At 40.4% G+C, this 22,822-nt stretch overlaps 1 protein-coding gene across 6 annotated transcripts in view; it reads left to right on the forward strand.

Annotated features, from left to right (window-relative positions):
- The window catches only part of TIAM2 (T cell lymphoma invasion and metastasis 2), a 172,774-nt gene that overhangs the window by 13,282 nt on the left and 136,670 nt on the right, over positions 1-22,822 (forward strand). The gene's annotated exons all lie outside the window — the stretch shown is intronic.

The raw sequence follows: 22,822 nt of genomic DNA on the forward strand, positions 1-22,822 counted from the left end.
ATACCCCTCTCTCTGTCTGTAGAGATGTCATTTTTGAGTCAAAGACCAGACACAAGAACTTTCAAAGTCTGCAAGTCTTATAAATGGCTAGGAGCCTGCTATAAACATGGTACAGTGCTGCTCTTCCCCTTCTTCCTGCTCCTAACCCACTAAACAGGCTGTTCGGTGGGTTGTTGGAACTATTTCTCTTGAAATAAAAATGCTGCTTTCCTTAAGAACTTTTGTGGAAATATGTAAATTCCTAATTTTCACTAGAAAAGTTACTGTAAAACAACGTAATTCAAAATTAACACCAGATATGTTAGTATAGTTAGACTCTTGTTTCAACACCTTTCATTGACTCGATATGGAAAAATGTGTGATATGTGCCTGAACTGAAAACTGGTCTACAACATTTTTCATTAGATCAGTACTGTAAATGGTGAGTGTGAGCAGGCGCAAGACTGAGTTGAGGGCTTGAAGCTGAAGGTCTGAGCAGGACTGTGGCGCTCTCAGTGCATTTCAGTTTAGCTGGGCGTGAAGCAGCTCTGCCCAGGCTCAGAACCAGCCCGAGGCCTTGCAAACATCACCAGGCTGTTGGCACAAGGCCAGGGTGTGAGGTGCCTGTTCACAGCAGAACGTTCTGGTTTGGCTCACAGTTATGCTAAGGATTCGTGAGGCTTCTGGTTATCTCTGAGTGTGGGAAGAAGTTGCTTGATTGCTTGTGTCTTTTAGGCCAAACTTGGACATGTCTAGATCAGAACCTGTAGACGTAGCCTATGAATCTGCATCTTTGAAAGGAAAATGGCATCATTTGATATCTTGTCTCTCTCTGACTGCCTGTGAAAAACAGTTTATTAACTGATTTTTTTTTAACCTTGCAAGACTTGTCTTGCTATTAAGAAATATTGTAAAAGAAGAAGCAATTACATTCCTTTTTGGTGGCCATCTGACTATAAAATGACAGAAAGAGATCTTTTTTTCTGATAATGTTTCAGTTTCTTCGCCGAACTTTTTTGGACTCTGTATTGAAGACTGGTGACTCTTTGACTATAAAACCACTTAGAAGCAGCATTTCCAAGTGGCAGGGGTAGGCCAGGCAAAATTTTTGAACTTTGCTTGGTGTGATAACTTCCTTCCCTGTCTGCAACCCTTCCTCTGGACCTAACCTGAGTTCGTGAGAGACCCATCCTTGAGACAAGCTACTCCTTTATGAAGAAGTATCTTCTTGAGCAGAGTGTCCCCAGGAAAGATGAAGAAACTTCTTTCTTTTCCTCTATGTTTTTATTAGCGTAAACTAATTTTATGTAAGGTAGAGATTTCTTTTAGAGTCTCAGTTGTATCAGTCTAATGTGCAGAGACTGCTTTTGATTTAAAAAAAAAAAAAAACTTATGCTACTCTGCTTTTGGAAAAGATATGACTGTCTGGTAAGGAGGATAAGGTAAGGAGGAAGAGCTACTGTTTTCTATGGGAGGAGGCTATTTTGTAGACACTGAGTGAAGAAGTTACTGCCTCAGAGCATCAGACTTCACCAGCTAGAAACAGTATCTTCACAGGACTGTTGAGATTTCGAAGTTGAGCTTGGTTGAAAAGTGGCATTTGCCAGTTTTGAGATGTTGAGCTGCTGAGGACTTTCTCATTTTCCCATGGAAGAGTAATTGAAACTCAAATTGGTAATGCAAGAAAATGGCTTGACACAGAAAGAAGCTAACCTTGCTGGCCTATGCACTTTATGGGCAGTCCTATAAAGTTTTAGTCAGACTCACTAAATTAGGGGAATTGAATTTTTTGCAAATATGGAAAAAAATAATGAATTTGGGTGAATCTGCTCAGTGTCACATGGAGAGAGGGCTTGCATATCCTCTTGTGCTTGTGTTCATGGACAAAAGGATCAAATGTTAGCAAGTCTGGTGGACTTGGAGGACTCCCAAGTTTTTTCTGATGCCCTGGTCTGTTCTGAGAGAATTTTTGAGGAAGGTAGAAAAGTACAAGCATTTTTGCAGGTGTATGCATGTAGTGGTTTCATTCTGCAGGCCCTGTCTGCTTCAGGCAAGCCTGGGTAGTATGTACACATGTATAACTGGCAATGATGGCTGTACCCCTGGAAGAGGAAAAGGAGCTGTTGAGGAGAGTTCCTCTACTACGTGCTGAAATACCAGGAAAAGTATTTCAGAAGCAGATTACAAAAGAAGATGACATCTTTGTCAGAAATACCAGTCGAGGACGTTTGGTTGATATTTGGGCATCATTCAAAAATTGAATGAAGTAGAATTCATATTTATGCAGATTTTCTGTGGTTGTGTCAGCTAAACAGAAGACCCATAAACTATTGATGACACTGGACAGTTTCCTGTCAGGGATCTTATTTTTTTGCTTCTCTGAGAAGATGCCACCTCCAACATCTCCAAGAGAGAAACGTATTAATTGAATGTAAGTTATTAAGATCTTTGGCTCGAAAGTATATCCATGTCTCTGGTAGCAGAGAAAACACTTGGAAAACAATGTCATGATTTTTGACTGAATACATACAGAATCATAGAATAGTTGAGGTAGGAAGAGACCTCTAGAGATCATCTAGTCTGGCTCTCCTGCTCCAGCAGGGACACCCAGAGCACAGGGTGGCATCCAGGTGGATTTGAAAGATCTCCAGAGAAGGAGACTCCACAACCTCCCCGGCAGCCTGTTCCAGGGCTCTGTCACCCTCACAGGAAAGTTCTTCCTCACATGGAGATGGAACTTCCTATGTTTTAATTTATACTCATAAATATGTGTACCTCCAATTCCTGTCTCCCGTGCTTCACCATTGCTTTTTTTTTTTAAATTTATTAGTAATTACAATTTATATTTGAAATGATGGCAGAATCACAAAATCACAGAATATTTAAGGTTGGAAGGGACCTCTACAGATCATCTAGTCCAACCTTCCTGCTCAAGCAGGCACACCTAGAGCATGTGGCACAGGGTGGCATCCAGGTGGGTTTTGAAGGCCTCCAGAGAAGGAGACTCCACAACCTCCCTGGGCAGCCTGTTCCACTGCTCTGWCACCCTMACAGTAAAGAAGTTSCTCCTCACCTGGAGACGGAACTTCYTRTGYTTCAGCTTRTGSCCATTWYCCCTYGTCCTGTCGCTGGCCACCARTGAGAACAGCTTGTCCCCTTCCTCCCTGCATTCTCCCTTCCTGAACTTATACATATTAATCATATCCCCTCTGAGCCGTCTCTTCTCCAGAGAAAACAGGCCCAGCTCACTCAGCCTCTCTTCGTACGAGAGATGTTCCATTCCCTTAATCATCCTGGTTGCCCTTCTCTGGACCCTCTCGAGAAGCTCCACGTCCCTCCTATACTGGGGACCCTCTCCAGTCCCTCCTATACTGGGGAGCCCAGAACTGCACACAGTACTCCAGGTGCGGCCTCACCAGAGCTGAGTAGAGGGGCAGAATCACCTCCCTTGACCTGCTGGCAACACTCCTCCTGATGCAGGCCAGGATCCCATTGGCCTTCTTGGCCACGAGGGCACTGCTCACTCATGGTTAACTTGGTGTCAACCAGGACTTCAGGTCCCTCTCCGTGGAACTGCTTTCTAGCAGGTCGACCCCTAATCTGTACTGATGCCTGGGGTTATTCCTCCCCAGGTGCAGGACCCTGCACTTGTCCTTATTGAACCTCATGAGGTTCCTCTCTGCCCAACTCACCAGCCTGTCCAGGTCCCTCTGGATGGCAGCACAGCCCTCCAGAGTGTCGGCCCCTCCACCCAGCTTGGTGTCATCTGCAAACTTGCTCAGGCAGCCTAAAATCCTTTTTCCTTTGCCTAAAAATGTGTTGAGCATAAGATCCTTTCCTGATGTTTTGTTCAGTTTTTACGTGCAACTGTTGCAGACCAGTTCTCATTTTTCTACCGCATCTTGGATTCTTGGCATCCGCATCCCAGACCCACCTTGGGCAGCTTTCACTGAAGAGGTCCATACGTGCATAGGTGACAGGTGAGCCATGCCTGCCAACTGTAGTGTATGTGGCAGTAGATGTTAGGGACGAGTTTGGCTTTGTGATTCTCAGGAAGTGGTTGACTAGCTGAAACAAAAGTTTGTTTTAAAAGTTTGGGGTCCCGCTGCCAAACCTCTGCAATGTGTTGTTTATACATGTCTTCAGAAGCTTGACAAATGGATGGTGATTAAATGTAATTCCCACTTTCCTCCCTTCTTGCACCTCAAGCATCAGCAGAAGGAGGAGGAGGAGGGTTTGTCCTGCCAGTACTAGTGACTGCTGCATGGTGTTACAGAGGAAGGAAGAATCTCGTGGAGGAAGCTGAATGACGAGAAAGGACTCACGTCTGGGTGATGGCACATGATGGTCCTGTGTGAGGGACAAGCGGCATGAGGCAGGAGGTTGTGTGCTGCCCACCACAGACAGCAGAGACACACAACATGTACAGATGTTAGCGTGAACGCTTAGCAGTTCTCACAAAAACGTGCGCATGTATTTAAGTACAGATGAAGGGCTATTAGTTTGCTTTGTCTGAAAGGTAGACACGAGGCAGATAAAGCCTTGCACAGTGGTGGCCAATGGCCTTTTCTTGGTCTTCTCGGATGTTGTTGTGCTTCGTGTGGCCTGTTGGTTTCTCCCTGTGTTTCTGTGCCTCTCCTGCATCCTTTCATCGCCTGTCCCTAGTCACCGAGGAGTGCTTGTGTTTTATAACAGCTGTCAGTTCTCGTATCTCTCACCCATCCTCCCTTAGCTGGCACAGCGATAATTGAAATCAAAATGCTTTCTCTTTGACTTCTTGTCTTTCAGTAAAATAGGTCAAAATGTTTTGATGATGCTGTTTCAGTGTTTCAGAATACGACGGAATATTTTGCTTTACTAAATATTTTAAGACTTTTACACTTAGCCCATGTCAGGGTAAAAATAAATACAGAACTATCAGACTTTCCCCGCAGGACAAAAATTCCATTTTCCAGCCACCTCTAATTATTTCCATTCTGTTGTCTGGAAAGGATCTGGAGACAATTTAGGAAGCCAATTTACTGTTGACTTGGGAAAAAATAATTTACCCTCCTGAGCCTCCTTAGATGCATAGCCACTGGCATGTGATCAGCAGAAAATCTCAATCTCAGTGAAACTGATGTTCACTGAAGGATTTGGAGGCCGTGAAACAACCTGGATTGTACATACCTGTAGATGCAGTTTTTGTAGCTGTGACAGACAACAGTTTACAAGAACGTGTTTGTAAGTTGAAGAACTTTGTGCATGGGTGACTGCTCAGTGCTCTTCCTGATAAAAGCATGAAACTGGCTGCCAGATTCTGCAAGATATCTCTTCATGAAGTAGGTAGAGCACTGTTCATTACCTGCTTCCTTTTGGTGGAATCTTAGTTGAAATTGCTCATTTTGGACCTGCTGTTTGTGGCAGAGCCAGTTAGTGATGGGGCTCTGACCTGCCTCTGCCCTGACCTGGTGCAAAGGTGGTGGTGAGCCCGCTCCAGCAGTGAGCTTGGATATGGACCTTCTGCTGCTCCCAAAACTTTTATTTCGGCTTATATCTTTTTTTTCCCACCCTTTGATCACTATTCTACAGATTGAACCACTTTTTTTTTTCCAGCTTTTCTTACATACCAGGGTTGTATACATCATCCTGCATGCCACTTTAATCCTGTTAAAGCTGTGTTTAACAGGATTTAGGGGTTTGTCTATAATGAGTATGTTGAGGTTAGTAATTTTCAATTACAATTTTCTGACCCTTAATTAAAAGAGGTGGTTGACTCTTTATGTGGAAAAACTAAATCTTGTTTCTCATTTATACTGGCAAAAAAAGTAAAATGAAAACTCATGGATACACTGGAGTAGAATTTTTGAGAAATATATATTGTAACTTTTTTTGGTATGTAACATTTGGAATTTAAAATTTGTTTGCATTATATTATGCTAGAAAATTGAAGAATATTGGGTATTTATGTGGAGAGCAGACAATTTCCCTCTGCCCTGCTTTTAACAGCGCTGAACACATTTTATTTTGTATGTGATTTCTCTGGTTGCCAACTGACTACATCATACAGGTTTTTTGGCTTATTCCTTCTGTGTCTTATGACCATCAGCAGATATTTTGAGTCGCATGTTTTAAAGCCACAGATCCTCTTGTTGCCTTGGGTTTTGTCCGTTACCTCTGGTAATGGAAAAGCTCTAGCTAATTTTGTGGTGTCAGCAAGCGCTGCAGAAGGTGCTTCCAGGGAGCCTTTTGGCATGACCCCGATGGTCGGTGCCCCACATGACCAAACATCAAAGGGGTGTTGGGGAGATTTGATTTGGTTACTGGGAAGTGCCAATTTGGAGATGGCCGTGGGCGACCAGCAAGCGAGGTGGTGGCTTTCTGGGAGATGGGGAAGTGGGTTGGAGAGCTGCGTGAGGCTGGGCAGGTTCAGCAGGAGGGACTTTTGTTTTTGAGCGGTCTTGAGAAGCAGCCCAAGATGAAGGGGAGAGAAGAGAGGAGCCTGTGGTGACTGTAGGGCCTGTAGACATAGAGTATCCCCCTGTGGTACCCCTGCGTTTTATGGAAGCAGGAAGTCACCACTGGGAATCACGGGGAAATCCAGGTGGTTGTGTGCTTGACCATCACGGATCTAGCAGACTGTATCCTGGGCTACTGCACTCAAGTCTGGGCACTGCAGCTTCGGGAAGTTATACGATACCTATCAGGCAGTTCATAGTAGTCTAAACAATTATGATGTTTAGGAAATTGTGTATATATTGGAGGAAGAACTCGGACAGTTATGTCTGCTTTAAGTGAAGTAAGTTAAGATGTGTACATGGGATAGTTTAGCTTAGTGATAATGAGAAGAGGGATAATAACCTGAATATTTGAAAGCTCTAAACCTTAGGCAGAAGGGATTATTGCTGATGCTGCTGCAAGGGATTATGAATGGTTAAAATTGGAACTTGTAAATTTAATCTAAATATCAGGAAGAACATTTTCACAGTCAGATCTCATAGGCAATAGAAGATTCTTTCCAGGGAAATGATGGGTGGTCTATGTCCAGGGGTGTTTAAATTTAGACTGTGCATAACACTGGGTTATGTATTGCTGGGAGCCGGTCTTTCACTGGCAAGACTAGGATTGGCTGCAGTATCTGTCTGTCAGCAATTCCGTTATGATGAAAAGTTTCACGGAGTGATTTGCAAGAGGGCTAGGGCTATGAAATACTTGGGGTTTTGTTGGTATAATGCTTGAAAATACCTGTCATGAATTGCACGGACAAATCTGACCCAACTGTTCTGTGTGAGAATTTCTTGCAAGATCTCTGTGCACGTGATTGTCTGAGAAGCGTGTAGCCCAAGGACGGTAATGATAAATTATTCACTAAATCTATTGTTGTAAATGGCAGTGCATATATTGCAGCCTAAGAACAAGTTTGAAAGTGTTACTTTGAGCACCCTTTAATTGCTGCTTTTGAATTTTCTGTTAATCAGTTGTTTTTCACTCCCCCATGCTTTATAAGCTTTGGATCACAGTTGTGTGGGAGGAGGAGGATATTAAATGCCACTAATTGAATTCAGAGTAAGCCAGTTTTTAATCAGTAGCTACTTATTTGTGTGGAACTGGCATAGAAGTTAGAATATTCAGCCTGCCAGCTAGTAAAAAGTAACAAGTAAGTCTGAAACATCACAGAAAGTGTCTTGGCTATTTAAAGGACTTTTTCATCACAAATCATAGTAATTTTTTTTCTGGATTCTGAAATATGCTTGACCAATAAGCATTCTTAGTGTACTTTATTTCTTTTGAAATAATTTGCTTTCTTTGAACACTTTTTATTCTGATCCTCATGATGATGATTTTTCTTGTAGTATTTTTCTCACTGGGATTTCTGGGGTATAGGAAAGACTCTCGCAAATAGAGTATGTTTGGTAAATACTTCAACAAACTATGTGAAACTAACCTTTTAGTTCTCAGGATAGGAGTTAGACATTAACTTTTTGCTCACTTATAATCTTTATATCCTCTTGAGATAAGACATTCTTATTAGGCAGTTATCTTCCCCCACCAAAGATCTTTTTATGAGGACTCTGTATTTTGCTGATGTTTCTTTTCCATTCCTCACTAAGGATTTCTTTGTAGAATTGCTGTAGTGGAGGTTTCTGATTAGGAAAAACTCCTTCCTAATATGTAGACTATACTGTGCTTAGTATTACAGTATGAAGTGTTATCAGTAATTTAGTTATTGTTTTGGAAAAAGAAAGTTTTCGTTATCTTCTCTGTGTGTGTGCATATATATATATACATACTTATACATGTGTACATAGACATACACATGTGTAGAGAGACACACATACATATATGCATATATACAATCTTGAAGAGAAGAGATAAGAATGAGTAAGTTACTTGCTCGTTTGCATCAGATGTTTTTTGAGGGGAGCCATACCTCTAAAGATGCATCAGAAGTTGTCTGTTATGTTTTATTATGATTACTGTTATACCTTCTGAACTATTTTTGGAGTAGGAGGTGTAATTTCTGAAGCTTTAGGCATTAAATCCTAAAAAGCTCCAAAGCAGTGGTTTAACCATGTGAGCTTTTTGCTGTCACATGAATAATAGACATTCTATTTTGCATTCACATTTCAGAAAGTTAGGCAACTGTTGGCATGTTTGTTCTTAGCCACATCAGAGTTAGCATCTGAATTAAGCATATATAACAACTCCTTTAAGAGTAAATTTTTACACAGAGGTTCGTTTTTTTTTTTTTTTTTTTCCAAATATAATTTGTCAGCTCCCATTTCTTCCCAATTTTAAATTTACTGTTTTATTTTATCTGAATGAATTGGAGTGTTGTCTATTTGCATGCATCTTCATACACATTGAAAGCTTCCATATGAGATCTAGATCAGATAAGGTTTCAGGAAATGAGAATGTGCCTTAGATGTGAATGACTCTAAATATACTCAAAGAGTCATTCCATAAGAATGAAATAATAGTTGGAGTTTATTGTTCTGATTGCATTTCACAGAAGATAGAGCAAGCAAGCAACTTGACTCTTAAAATCCAGAGGCGTGTTATTCCGATGCTTACTGCCTTGTAATAATCCATGGGCTGTACTTGTTGGCATAGCGAGGTGGTAGGTACTGTGCAAGAAAGTCACCAAAACAGATCCTCTGACAACCTCAAGCTGCTGAAGGTAATTAACAACAGGACATGATGCCCGCCTCTCCAAATTGTCAGTGTCATATGCTGATCGGCTAGTTTCTGATTACCAGAAAGTCCTACTGTGGAAAAAACTTCCAGTATTTTCAGTGATTTGGATGGTAGTAGACTTGTGCCTGGGATTATTTCTGTGTTGACTAGCCTTGCTATGTTAGCATTCATGTGACTGCAGAATATTAGCTTGTTTTTCAGTTTAACTGAGTCTGTTCTTAAGACAGGTATAAAACCAAAAAACCAACAAGTGTTACCTCAAGTGATTTTGCTGCTTGTTTGACTCATTAGTCTGTTTGGTATTTTTGAAGATGCCTAGCTATGGTAATTATAGTAGACTTCGCTGTTCCCCCAAAACGTAAAATACATTAGTCTCTCAAAGCTATTCCTCCGTCACCTCGAGCTTAATTGACGCATCTTTTCTTTCTTGATCTTGCATTTATGTTTTTGATACACTTGTTGCATTTCTTAATCTACAGACCATTTGCCTGCTTTTATAGTATAATGGCAAAAAGAATGCATTCAGTAAGCTTTTTATTTGATAATGCTGTCAAATGAGATAGCCCAGTAAGAGCAGTCATACGGATTGGGTCACAGACCAGTTTTATTCGCATGGTATCTCTGCAGTTCCAGCAGTACTGTTATTTTACAGACCTGGAAGATGAGATATACAAAGTTAGATAACTGGTACAAGCTAGTCAGGGCACGGTTAGCAAAAGCAAGCTAATAAATACTCTCACGGTCAGCCACGTATAGAATAATTGACCGTTAACATCCAGTGATCCTGTTTCTTTTTTCCTGTCCTCTCTCCTTATGTGGAACAGCTACATTTTGTCTGTGTGGGTGCAGTGTGTGTGGACACTTCTTGTTCTTCTTATGGAGACTTCCTTTGCACGCGTTCTGGTGAGTGGTTCGTAGACTTCAGAATTTTGTAAAAAAATGTAATTTAATGCTATTCGTTCTATTGTTCTCTCTCCTCATTACCAACTGTATTTTAAGAAATAGACAAAGTAGTAAGTAGTCTTCTGTCTCTTGATAGTTCCATCCATTTTGAATCCTTTTTGACAGAACCCTGGGCATTTTTTTCTTCTTTTTCTTCCTGCTGACAGCCTTATGTTACATCCTCTAGTTTGCTGATGGAAGTCTTTGGGAAGATATTAGCATTTATTACTTACCATTAAATCTGTAGCTAGGTAAATGCAAGCAATGCTCCTGGCTACCTCAACAATATCCTTCTTTTTCCTGACCCTCTGCAAACAAAACCATCTTGACAGAAGCTGTGGACTGTTTCATCAGTGGGATGCAAATGCCAAGCAGGGAGCTGGGAATATTGGTATTTTATGCCTGAAAAAAGGGTTCGCTCCTGTGCCAGCTGAGTCATTAGGCAGTTTGTCAAACCATTATAACTCCATCTTGTGAAGAGCAGAGAAATGGGGAGCACTGGGACCTAGCTCTGCTTTCAAAACCAAGTCATTTACTTTCCTGGTCTGATGCATCTTTTGCAAACGCTATGTCTTGCTTTGTGCAACAGGGATCATCTGAAACAGGAGCTTTTCCCTGTTGTAGCAGCCTGTTGGAGAGCTCATTAAAAGCCCAGAAATCATCAGGCTCTTGGCGAGCAATGTCAGCAGCCTTTCGGCAACACGTAGACAACTTTGCAAATATTGCTTACTTTTATGTAGCTATTATCTGGAGACTGTGGGGCAACAAGAGCAAAGATAAACACGACGAGAGGTTGCAGGAATAGTCACCGTGTGCCGGGAGCCGCTGTCTCTGAGCTTCCTCTCGCGGGGAGCCCGGAGAGCCCCCGGAGCTGATGACGGGTGGCCGCGCCGCTCCGCTCGCTTGCAGCCAGCCGTGCAGCCCGCTCCTCCGCCTGCGCCGAGACGCCCGCTGCCCTGCCAGCAGCGAGGAATGCACGGGATTAGCAGGGTCTGGAAAAGCATAAAGGGAATTTAGGAATTAAACTGGGCCCGTACGTTGCAGATTTACATTAACTTGTGTGCTGGTGAGGTTATACACGCCAAGTCTAAATGCGGCCTGTGTTTAAAAGGGATTAAATGGTTAAGTTCAAAATTCCTTCTGCACGGAGCGTGGTTGAGATGGCTTAGAGCTATCGGCGTACGAAATGCACTTCCTTAGTTTACTCGCAAAATTGATTTATATGTTCACTTATGTTCTTGAATATTAAGATTGGGCAAAGAATTAAGTGCTGCATGAGTTGCTGTTGCAGATTTTTCACCTTATATGGAAAATTGCCTGGCACTTATCAAGCAGAAGATTTGCTGTTAGTCGCATTCCTTAAAGCTGGAAGAAATCACATTTCTCTGACTAAAGAGTCAGCTCATAAGCTTGTATTTTTGTTATTTGAATACTGTTTTTTAGTTCAGGAACTGTTGGAATGGGCAGTTCTTTAGCAAGGAAAGTGGTGGGCAGATTTTTCCTGCTCTATTGCTGAGTTCATTCCTCAACTTGGTTAGAGAAGGTTGTATGTATGTGTATGAAACTATAATTCTGGTACAAGTTGTTTTGAATTCCTCTCTGCTAGATTTTATGTTATTGAAGAAGACAGCAGGAGTAGAGAGGAAGACCTGCAAAAAGAGTGTGCATATAATATTTAGGGGAATAAACCTCGATGATGATACTTTTCTCTATTGTCTTCGTTACTGTTGAAATGGCTTGTGTTTGGTGCAGCTTTTTTGTGTCCCTGTTTAGACACATGCTGATGACTGTTGGCTGTGAAATCATTAACCTGCTGTGGAAATAATTACATCACAAATTAATCATCTGAGTGTGAGGTTAAATATGTGGAAAATATAGAAGTGGAGAAGAATCACTTGTTTAATCATTGATATCACAGAGGAGAGTTGTATGAGTATTTCCTTGTATCTCAGTTTAATAGAGTAGCATAGAAGTGCTGATGAAGCCAGCATGTATCAAAGCACTTGAATTTGTATGAGATGTGGATCTATTGCAGAGAGTCCCAGGAAAGGGCTGTGAAGATGCTGAAGGGCCTGGAGCATCTGTCCTACGAGGAAAGGCTGTGAGAGCTGGGGTTGCTTAGAGAAGACTGGGGGGATCTTAGCAATTGCATTTAAATATCTGAAGGGTGTAAAGAGGATGGGACCAGATGTTTCTATGCGACTGCCAGTGATAAGAGGCAATGGGCACAAGCTGAAATGTAGGCAGTTCTATCTGAAAGTAGGCTATTTATTTATTGCTGTGAGGTTGACTGAGCACTGGCACGGGTTGATCAGAGAGGTTGTGGACTATCTATTCATGGAGATATTCAAAAACCGCCTGGACATAGTCTGAATCAGCCTGTTCTAGGTGACCCTAGTTGGTCTAGATGATCTCTACATGTCCCTTCAACTTCAACTGTTCCACAGTTTGGTGAGAGATCTGTGTCAGGTCTGATTTGTTCAGTCTCTCAAAAAATAAATGCTTTCTGTTTGAAATGATTGTGGTATTGTGGAGGGCAGTAAGTACTGCTTACTACAGCTCATTGGTTTTCTGGTATACAGCACATGGTAAATTTTTAGAGCCTGTATTCCACCACTCGTGACCTGACTTTATATTATGATTGAGGTGATTTTCCTATGTTACTAATTGGGAAATAAAATGCTATAAAATGATAATGATTAAGTGCCATGATTAGAAAACCTTGCCTGAAAACCTGACCTGACTTTGCTTTCACAAAGATCCAGAAGAGTTAACTGGAAAGTGATATTCAGATTTTCTTACTCTATAAAGGCAATGTTGGCTGTATTTTTTTTAAATAATAAGACATAAGGAAGAATTCATGAGCCTAGAGACCTTTTGAGCCAACAGAAACAAAGGATAGTTTATATGGCTAAATACTTTGAAAAACCAGCATTTGAAACATGGAGCCAAGTGGTTGTGTTGAAGTATCCCTGCAATTTTTAGGGAGTAGGGTAAAAGATGGGGACTTTTATTTTCTGTTTGCTTTTTTGTGGTGTTCCCCATTCTTCTCATTTTATGTCTCACCAGAAGAGAAACAGATTTCTTATCATTTATGGGTATAAAAGTTTTTAAACTGCATATACTTGTTTTTAGGCCTCCACTCCAGGGCTTTGAATCTTGTGAATGGCTATTTCAGTAAATTTGTATCTATATGAGGAAACTGGCAAATTAAATACTGTGCAAATCCATGTTTTAAATAGAAGGTAAATGATATCATAAGAAAGCCAAGTGAAAAAGATTGCATTTTTGTTTGCTATGAAGGGAATGATCAATGCTTCCTGCTGGCTTTCGCACCCTGCAATTGGAGATTCTGGCGTGCACATGACTTAAATAATGCTAGGTTTTGTGACTGGTTGGCGCTGTAAAATACCAGGACTGGGGTGACTTAAGTATACAGAGCGTGGGCCAATCCCAAAGACCTTTCTCAGGCAGAACACCCACTGAAATCACATTTAAGTGTCGTCAGTGGAAGCTTTGCCAAAAAAATCACTACGGATATGACCCCAAAGTTATTACTGCTAAATTTCATATGTAAGCCTTTCATTATTGTATTTTTTAAGAATGGAGCACTGCAGTGAATCATGGAATTCATTATAACTTTCAGTTTTTACCAGGGTAGCAGTTCCTTAGTGGAAAACTACATTACTATTGAAAACTAATTTTCTTCTTCTGTCTCTACTCCCCCCTTTTTTTGTTGTTCAAAAAGAAGTAGGAAAGTTTCTGTGGCTCAGATTTTTTCCTGCTTAGGATAAACATTTTGTTGAGGTGCCTAATTTAAGAGGTTTTCATCTTCCCAGCCTTCCAGGCTGTCTTTGCAGGCGATGGAGAGAGTAATCTCTGGGGAAGGTTTTGCTCTGTTACAATCTCTGTCATCTTGTCTTTCCATTAACTACAGAGCCAGTGTAGGGTACATCCTGACGTTGGAAGCCAAAGGGTGTTCAGTTGTAAAGTAGTGGTTTTGTTGTGAATTGTGGCATATGCAACAGATAACTGGTTCAAAACTCCTCTTTAGCAGTTCGTTTCAGAAGTTGTAGAAATTAAGAGTGAAGGAAATGTATAGCATTTAGCATAGAAAATTCTGCATTATGGTAGGTCTTTTTTTTTTTTTTTTTTTTTTTTGAGGACCTTTTGGAGACCTTTTTGAGACTTTTTTGAAGGTCTTTTGAGGTCTTCATTCTCTCCTGTTCTATTCTACACATTGTGGCTTTGGTCCCTTCACGCTGACTAAGAGTTTCATACTGGATCTTGTGAAGTCTTTTGGGAATCGTGGTGTGGACTATTATATGTGCTATAAAAACTTCAAGCAAGGTATCTTCAGTGCATGGTTGCTTCTACTGGAACTTGCTGTTTCAGGTGATCCCTTTCATTCCTTTGCTCCTAAGAGAGGGATTTTCAACGCAGAAAAATGAATGTTTCCTAATTTATATTGCTAAAATTGTAGAAATGCTGGCTTTTACTATGTAAAATGTTAAAGCAACAACAACCGAAAGGCAGGCTATTAGTATTTTGAAGTCTTTTTTTATATCCTTTTATCTTTTGTACTGTTATGCAGTATTATATGTAAAATATTAGAGACAGAGGAACACCCTTAAACATGTATCCTATATTCTGTTAAACATCATATTTTAGGCAGTGTTTAGTTTTTGCCAGTCTTCAGTCATTCAAACAAAAATTTTTCACAGTATTTTTTTTCTGCTTCAGGCTGAAGTCTCGGAAAAATTTTCAACAGAAGTACTGCAAGGTACTGCAACTGTTTTAAAAATAATGTTACAGAAAATTAGATAGATTTTCTGTTAACTTTATTTCGCCAGCTGTTCCTTTGAAGACCTGCAATACCTTCAAGGAGCAGAGCAGGGTGTCAGGCTGTCTTTTGCAGGCCCATGGAAATTAATCCAGATCTGCCAACCTACTCAAGGTCTTGAAAATTGTTATTTGCACGTGTTCAATAGAGCAGGTTAGAGGCTCACTGATAAAATCTTTGAATTCTGACTTTACAGAACGTGCTTCAACCCCACCAGCCTCTATCTATGCCTGGGGTAATGAATACGTTGGGTGGTACAGAGCATTAGGCTGGGTAACCCCCTGGTTCCAGCTGCCTCTGCCTTTTCAGAGAAAAAAGTATCTGGGTGTTTAATAGTCTTCCAAATTCAGTAATGTTTTATGCCAACACATACTTTATACAATAATTGAAAAGCAGATAAAATCACTACTGTTTTATTTATCAAAAGGAATCCAATAATTTTTGATGAAGCTGGGTGTAGAACATATGGTCTGGTCTATACATTACTCTAGTAGGTCCTAAAACAATTGGCAGTGCTCAGAATTTGAGAAAAGGATCAACTCTCTGTATTCTACATTTTTTTTTTTCCTCGCCCAGGTTGTAGTGGGGTTCTAATATTGCCCATTTTTAGAATCCTTGTTATTTTGAATTCATAACTCTTGGAGTCATGGAAAAAAAAAAGAGCTCAATTAATTGAAAGGGATTGGTCTATCTGCTTTATTTCAAAACAGAGAAGAATGCAAATGCTGCTGGAATGCTTCATGGAGGTTGAAAAAAGAACATAAAAACCCAAGAATCTAAGACATGCTATTTTTAAGCTATTGAATAAATCTGATTAACGAAGGTTGATGACCTGAGGCTGATGAGATTAAGGGGAGGTCTGTGTAGTCCTAAAGGGTGGGAATGAATTTGCAGCTGAGTCTGCAATTTAGCCCTCCTTAAAGTTTGAAGGCAGTTGAAAGGGAGAGGGAAATACTTGCTAGCCTCTCGTGTTGGCCAAGTTAGGAGGCTAAAAACAGCTCTCAACAAATGGGTGATGGGCTGTTAGGTGCCAATGGCTAGGTTGTGCCCACAATATTTCTAGTAACCTGATGTGCTAACAGTGATGACAAATGATGCTTTGTCTCCCTTCAGATCTGCATTTCACACACAGAGGTGAAGGTTGCCATAGATGTTCTCACACGTGCTGTAGTTTTGTTATACCCACCACATGGTAACCATTTTCCCCCCATTCAGCCTATTGGGACATTCTGTTTGTTCCTTAGCATTAACAGTTCTTGTCATAGACTCTAAGCATGCTCCAACCAACAAAAACACCATTAATTATGTTGTGTAACCAAAACTTTATCATCAGGGTCTACATTCTGCTCTTAATTTGGAAAAAGTGAATGGGTTGTAGAGTGAACTAAAACAATTAAGCAGTTCGAGACCTCTGTATTACAGAAACGTAGATAAGATTTAATCAGTGTGGCAAATTATAGGCTTGCCTATGGAACAGCTGGAGTTAATGGTGGGTAACTTTACAGTGAGCCCAAGTCTTGAGGTTAACAGGAACAATTTCAATGTTTCTCTTTAAAGTTGCAATTCACCTGATGTGCTGAATGTTTCACAAATATAGTAAAGCATAAAGACAGTGTTTTGGCCCATCTTTCAGAATAGTATTTGAAGCAGGTTGTTTTCCAGGCAGTTCTGTTGCCTTAACTGATTCTGAATAGCCTGATGAAACTACAACACTAAAATTTCTTGTGCATGACATCATGTTCCAAAAGTATATAAGATGACTATGTAGAAAAGTAAATTAGAGTACTTAGAACAATATGAACTAATTTTGTATGTTCATAAACATTTCCTATAATATAATACCAGTAAATTGCAGGTATCTAAATTTGTTAAATTTGCTATCTACCATCAAATGTGAGTGATGAGTTCTTGATAATGTTGCAAGCTTTATGGAAATCTGAAGATCACCTTTACTATGTGCAGCTTTTTCTGCCCTTCTTTGTTAGCTTCATGGAGAATTTCATAGAAATAACCTTTTTTTTCTGAAAAAACTTTCCAATTCCTTTTGCAACATTACTTATGAAATGAACAAGTAATTTAAAAAAAAAAACAAAAACTTCTTTTTTTTCCTCATGTTTTCTCATAAGTAGTCATTCTAATGTGAAGTTTTAAAAATTAATGGATTTCCCAAGAGTGAACTTTTCTTTCAGGCAGGCCTTTTTTTTTTTTCCATTAACTTCTTATATCTGCAGTTTCATTCCCAAGCAGTAGTGCTGTTTGTGGGTCTCTCTCAGGGTGTTCAGTCTGCGTTCTGACAGAGAATGACGCTGCTGTTGCTTTAAGCTCCCGGAGTTGCTTTATATAGATATGGCATGGTTTTTAGTGTAGCTTTAAATACACAATAAGAGAGTTCATCTCCAGTCCAGAAAATGTTTGTGACTGATCTCTGCCTGGCTGAGAAAGTTTATTTTCTTGAGTTGCTTCAGTACAAACATGTTCCAAAATTGACAGAGCCAGGCTGGTTATGAGGCGCCTCTCTCTCATCCCTTCACTGCTGGAAAGCTGTGGAGCTTTGTGATTGATCATAATAGATCAGACTCGATTCTGATATTTCTGCCCTCTTTTTAAGTCTGTGTCACTGAACTAATCCATGGAGGCTGACAAGGTTATCAGAAATCTCTTTAATACTTACCTGTTGGCCCCAGCTTCTTGTGATAGCTTGAGCTTATTTGCCTCTCCTTGTAACTTCTTGTTTATGGAAAAAAAAATGAAATACAGGATTTTAGAAAAACCCTTTTCACTTCCAGGCATAATGGCACTAGGAAAGTGATTCACAAAGGATTGATTCTTTACCCCCGTAAAATGCCATGCTGATATTCCCAATGGTTTTCTCTTTTGACTCCTGCTAATGTCACATAGTAATGATTGTGCATTACGTTCATAAGAGGCCAATGGAAAAATGCTCTGATCTGTACCAGGAGCTCTGTAGGACCTCACTGTGTCCTGCATGCTGGTTTGTACTTTGAATAAAGAGTATTAAGTACCAGAAGAAACGCATGCAAGAGAACGTGTAAAGCACATAATTATGGTTGCAGAAGAGAAAGCCCTGCTGTTGCCTCACTGTCGATGTGCAGAGGCCAAGAGGGGATTTTCCTGGAAAGAGAAATTTAGCCAGTCCTGCTTGTCATTCACAGCATCAGCAGGTAGAGCTGGAAAAGGAAAGCATGAGCCTTGCCAAGCTAAGGGCAATGTGAGCTATGGAGTATAGTGTGGAGTACAAGCACTGTCAAGGAATAGGTGCTCGTTTTCAGGGTAAAAGACTCTGAAGCAGGATACAGGGTTATAGGCCAGGCTGGAACTGGATAACTTTTGTTGAAGGCTGAGAGCTTTTTTAAAAAAAAAAAGGGGGGGGGGGGGGGGGGAAGGAGGATGGGCAACAGCGAAGTGAGGAAACCTGTAAAGATTTTCTACCTTCTGTCCTGAGCTGAGACACTGAAACCCATTTCCTGACTGCAGTTTGAATGCCTTATTTTAAAGAAATTAATAAAAAAGTTAAATAGAAGGCTATGAAATGCAAGGTAAGAAAACATCAACTGTGCTGCAGAGTGTAATGTTCAAGCTTTTTTTTTGTTGCTGAGTGTGTGTGTGTGGTTTATTTTTCTCTCTCTCTTAAAATGTTAAATAAAGAGAAAAACAATCTAATCCAGAACTAATTAGTGCATATTTCTCTGGAGTGGAATGATCTCTGTTAAATCACACCTTCTCAGGAGTGACTCAAGTGGATTAATTTATGATCATCTTTCTAATTAAAACTGCTGGGTAGAGAGTTAGAGGATTTATGTGATGAACATCAGTTTTCCATAGAATCAGTGAATTAAAGATAAATGACATGAACAGGGTGGTGCGTGTGTGTGTGTATGTGTGTTTTTTTTCTTTTTCTTTTTTTCTTTTGTATAGGATCAAAAAATGTTAGGGATTTTTTTTGTAGTCTTATTCATATTTTGCTTGAATCCTCAATAAAAATAAATAATATAATAATAATAAAAAAAAACACTTCAAAGTGCTTTCAGATGTGTGTTTTGAAAATAACAGAAGAGGTGGGGAAATAAGTGGTCTTGATCATCCCAGAAGTGTATACCTACTTGGTTCAATCCTGACGGAACAGTTTGGGGTAAATCCTAAAACTCTGCATTGGAGGAATGTGGTTTTCCAAAACAAAAACATGCAAGCCTAGGAAAATGCAACTTCTCTGCTGGCAAAGCTTCTTCCTGCTAGGCATTGTTGCATACTGTGGCACATCTGCCTTTGTGGATGGGCCCTCTGGATGTGCCGAGTATGGGAGCTGAGGAACGCTCAGTTCCCGTGAGCAGTCCTGCCTTGGTGTGTCACCAGTCAGCCTGGACTCCCCATGCTCTTGCTGCTTATTGAACATATAGGCTCACCAACTCTCGTGTGTCCAGTATGCTTGCACATTTGGAATGATGTATCTTGTATTTTTCGTACAACACAGTGCAGGAGGAGCAGCAACAGAAACTTAAATCTCTCCAGTTCTGGTGGTTAGAAAGCCAAGGCTGGATGTGTTCTGTGCATCACTCCCCTGGTCAGCTGCTCGCAGCATGCTTTATACAAGGGCAATGTGCTTCATTAGTTTGGTAAGCAACTAGCTCCTCGGGGGAACCACGTGAGCAATTTTCCCTCTGTGCTTCCTTCCCTTCAGTCCCATGGGGGTTTGGTGGCGTCTCATACCTCTCTTTGAGACGAAGGAGAGGCTCCGTAGCAGCAGTGATTGAAGGTGTTCACAAAGCTGTTTGCCGAGTTGCTCAGCGCCTGCTCATTGGCTTTAACCAGAGGCTGTAGTTTGTGCTGAAGGTGTTTGGCAACCTAGAGAAAGCAAGCAAGTAGTACTCGCTGTCTGCTAATGCAGCTAGCACCTACCCTCTGAGAGCGTGATGAGCCCTTTCCAAATAGCAGCTGAGATGCTGCCTGTGTAACTTGGATGCTAATACTGCGTGTATAATGTTAAGTCACTTGTTTTCACAAGGGAGGTTGAAGTGCCCATGATACATTTGTTCTGATGTTTTTTATTACCATACCAGTTAGTCATTTGTTGGCATTTATTTTTGTTTACCGTCTTATTCAACAGGAAATTGAAAATGTGAGTACAAGATCAATTAACAATTCAAGTTATAGTACCCTAGGACTAAAATAGTCCAACCTGTTGAGTTACAAATGTTCCGAGATAGCCTACTCATGTCTCTCTCCCATTAAATGGCAACCTTATCCTTCTCTCATGTTAAATGTACAAGGTTTTGGCATCTTAAATATGCAGAAAAATAAGAGTTGTATTCTGAAATATGAGTAATGTTTTTGTGAGGTTTAAGTGACAGTTATTAAAGATTAATTGTCATTTATTTTGTAATTGATTTTCTCTTTTTTAGTTTCCTCATTGTGGATAAATAATTATTTCCTTTTAAGATTGGTTCCTTCACAAGTGTTTCACTCGCAATAGAATTTTAGTAAGAATACTTAATATTAAAAGACTTGTTCTAGGGTAGGGGAAGGAGGAGTGAATCAGTGTTATAAAGTCATCAATGTAAGACGCTTTTTTTGTAGACTGCGCTATAAAAAGTTACTAGAATGAGTAAAGCTTTATATGTATGCAACAAAATGCTATAACTTATTTGGAAGTTTATAGATATTCTTTATGTTTAGCTGCCTTATTCAGGCCCCTGCAGATGTAGGAAAATGGGTATCACAGAACAGGCAGAGAGTTGCCAAGGAGTGTGGTCTTTGTGGCAAACTTCTTCGAACGTTTGATGGACTTGTTTGGGGGAAAGCTGTGACCCTGTTCTAGAGTAAACTTGTTGGGAGCAGAGAGTTCTGGAAATACTTGGAAAAAACTGCCCCTCTCCTCTGACCTGTAAGTAGTCCCTGAAGAGAGTTCGATCTAGTCCTTAAGTCTCTCATTAATGTTTGACTGGTAGAGGGATATTTATTACTTTGCCATAATTTTTTTCCTTCATATCAAAAGTAGTACACCATCTGCCCTCTAAAAGCACTGTGCACTCGTTTCTGCTGATTCCTGCCCAGATTGAGTTGTTTTAGCTGTACGTTTGCAAATCTTGGATGACTGAGTTTTATTTTTGTGAGACCACTATTGCTGCAATTAGGTACCAGTGAGATACATTTCTGCAGTAGTTATGGGTCGTCAGAGATCCAGGGGATTCGTGTTTGCAGGTGAAGGCAGTTTGGTCGGCGTTGCTAAAATTGCATGTCTGTATTGATGCAGGTCTGGCAGGTAGCATCATACCAGGTTTTGCAGTGTGAAGAGCTGCATGTGAGGTGCTAGTAGGCAAAGAGCAGGGAAGGAAAGAGTGCCCAGTGAGCTGGGGGATTTTGCAGAGATCTGGGTGGGTGAGAGTTGCTACTCCACTTTGAGCTCTAGCTGCTAATATGGGAATTGGGTAAAGGAGAGCTGGGTCTCTTTGAAGAGTAGAGCTGGGCTATGCTGCTGGGTTGGAGAAGAGAGGATGATTAAGTAGTAAGCTACAGCCAGAAGAGCTCATCATCCTATCTCCCACTGAGTGATACCATGGACTTTGTGACCACGGGTATTTTCTAGAGCATAGGTCAATGCAGTTTGGATGAACTCGGATGCCTTGGCACTAACAGCCCCATTTTGCAGCACTTGACTATCTCTGGTGACGATGTGAGTTTTTGTGGTGTATATTTGAAATGTTCTGTGTAGCTGCATCTTCTTCCCCAACAACAAGCTCTACTTTGTGTTTGGAAGTTTGCAAGTGCTTTTATGGTAAAAATAAGAACAAATATTATTTAAACCTTATTACTCACGTTTCCTTTTGGGTGTAACTTGCAGTCTGATACTGTTTTTTACTTTGTTGGCCCATTGTTAATTTGTCCCGTTCGTATTGTGGTTTTGCAGCCTGTATCGTTTGCTGTTTTGTTTTAATGGGACAGCCTTGCTTTCACTGAAGTCAGCATGAGCCTGCTGTAGAACAGAAATATATTCCAGTGAATAATTCTGTACAAAGAAAATGTTTGTTATTTTATTGCCCTGTCTTTCGGCTTAAGAATTTTACATGGAAAAGTAGACTTGAGTTTCAGTTTTATGTGTTTACATGTGATAATTTAATTGAGACTCTATGTAGTTATATCCTGCCTGTATCACCAGACTCTTCAATAAGATCTGCTTTTTACAGCAAAAGCACAATAAAATCCTTGTACTAGTTTTAATTCTGTAGTATGTCAGTTCAGCTGTCACACGAGGGATATTTTTGTGACAAGTTGCTGTGCGTCATACGTGTTGATTTAAACATCACAGAAGTACAGAATTTGTAGAGAAAGAAGTTGTCTTTGCCAACTTTTAGGAGCTCAGTTAGAGACCATTTTAAATGTGTTTGCATTAAGCAAATAACATAGTTGTGTTTTCTGTCTCTATCCTGTTGAAATGATGTGGGCAAAAAAGCTGTAGGTTAGTCTGCTTTGGGGGGAAAAAACCCACTTTCTGTTTCAGAGTTTTATTTGGCTGGTGCAAGAAAAGTCACATAGAAATTCTCTGCATGTAGAGAATGCAGAGGAAAAAGTAGAGACTTTTTTTGCACGTGTTGTTGCTGCACAAGCTACTACTATCCAGAACTGGGCTATGAGAAGCTTTGAGTATGAACATGTAGGAACAGATCCAAAATATGCCTCTGTGTTGTCTTCTACAGCTTTCTTGTTGCCCTCAAACACTGTTCTGTGTTAGTGTCTCATTGATAGGAAAGGGACCTTAATGGTGCCAGCCCTTTTCTAACATCTATTCCCTGGCAATTTTGGCTGGCTGAGGGATATGGGAGTAGACACAGGATGGACCCTCCCCAAAGGAAATCAAGGAGCTCAGTA

This window comes from Nothoprocta perdicaria, unplaced genomic scaffold, assembly GCF_003342845.1.
Source record: "Nothoprocta perdicaria isolate Ctin4 unplaced genomic scaffold, notPer1 scaffold_36, whole genome shotgun sequence".
Taxonomy (NCBI): Eukaryota; Metazoa; Chordata; class Aves; order Tinamiformes; family Tinamidae; genus Nothoprocta; species Nothoprocta perdicaria.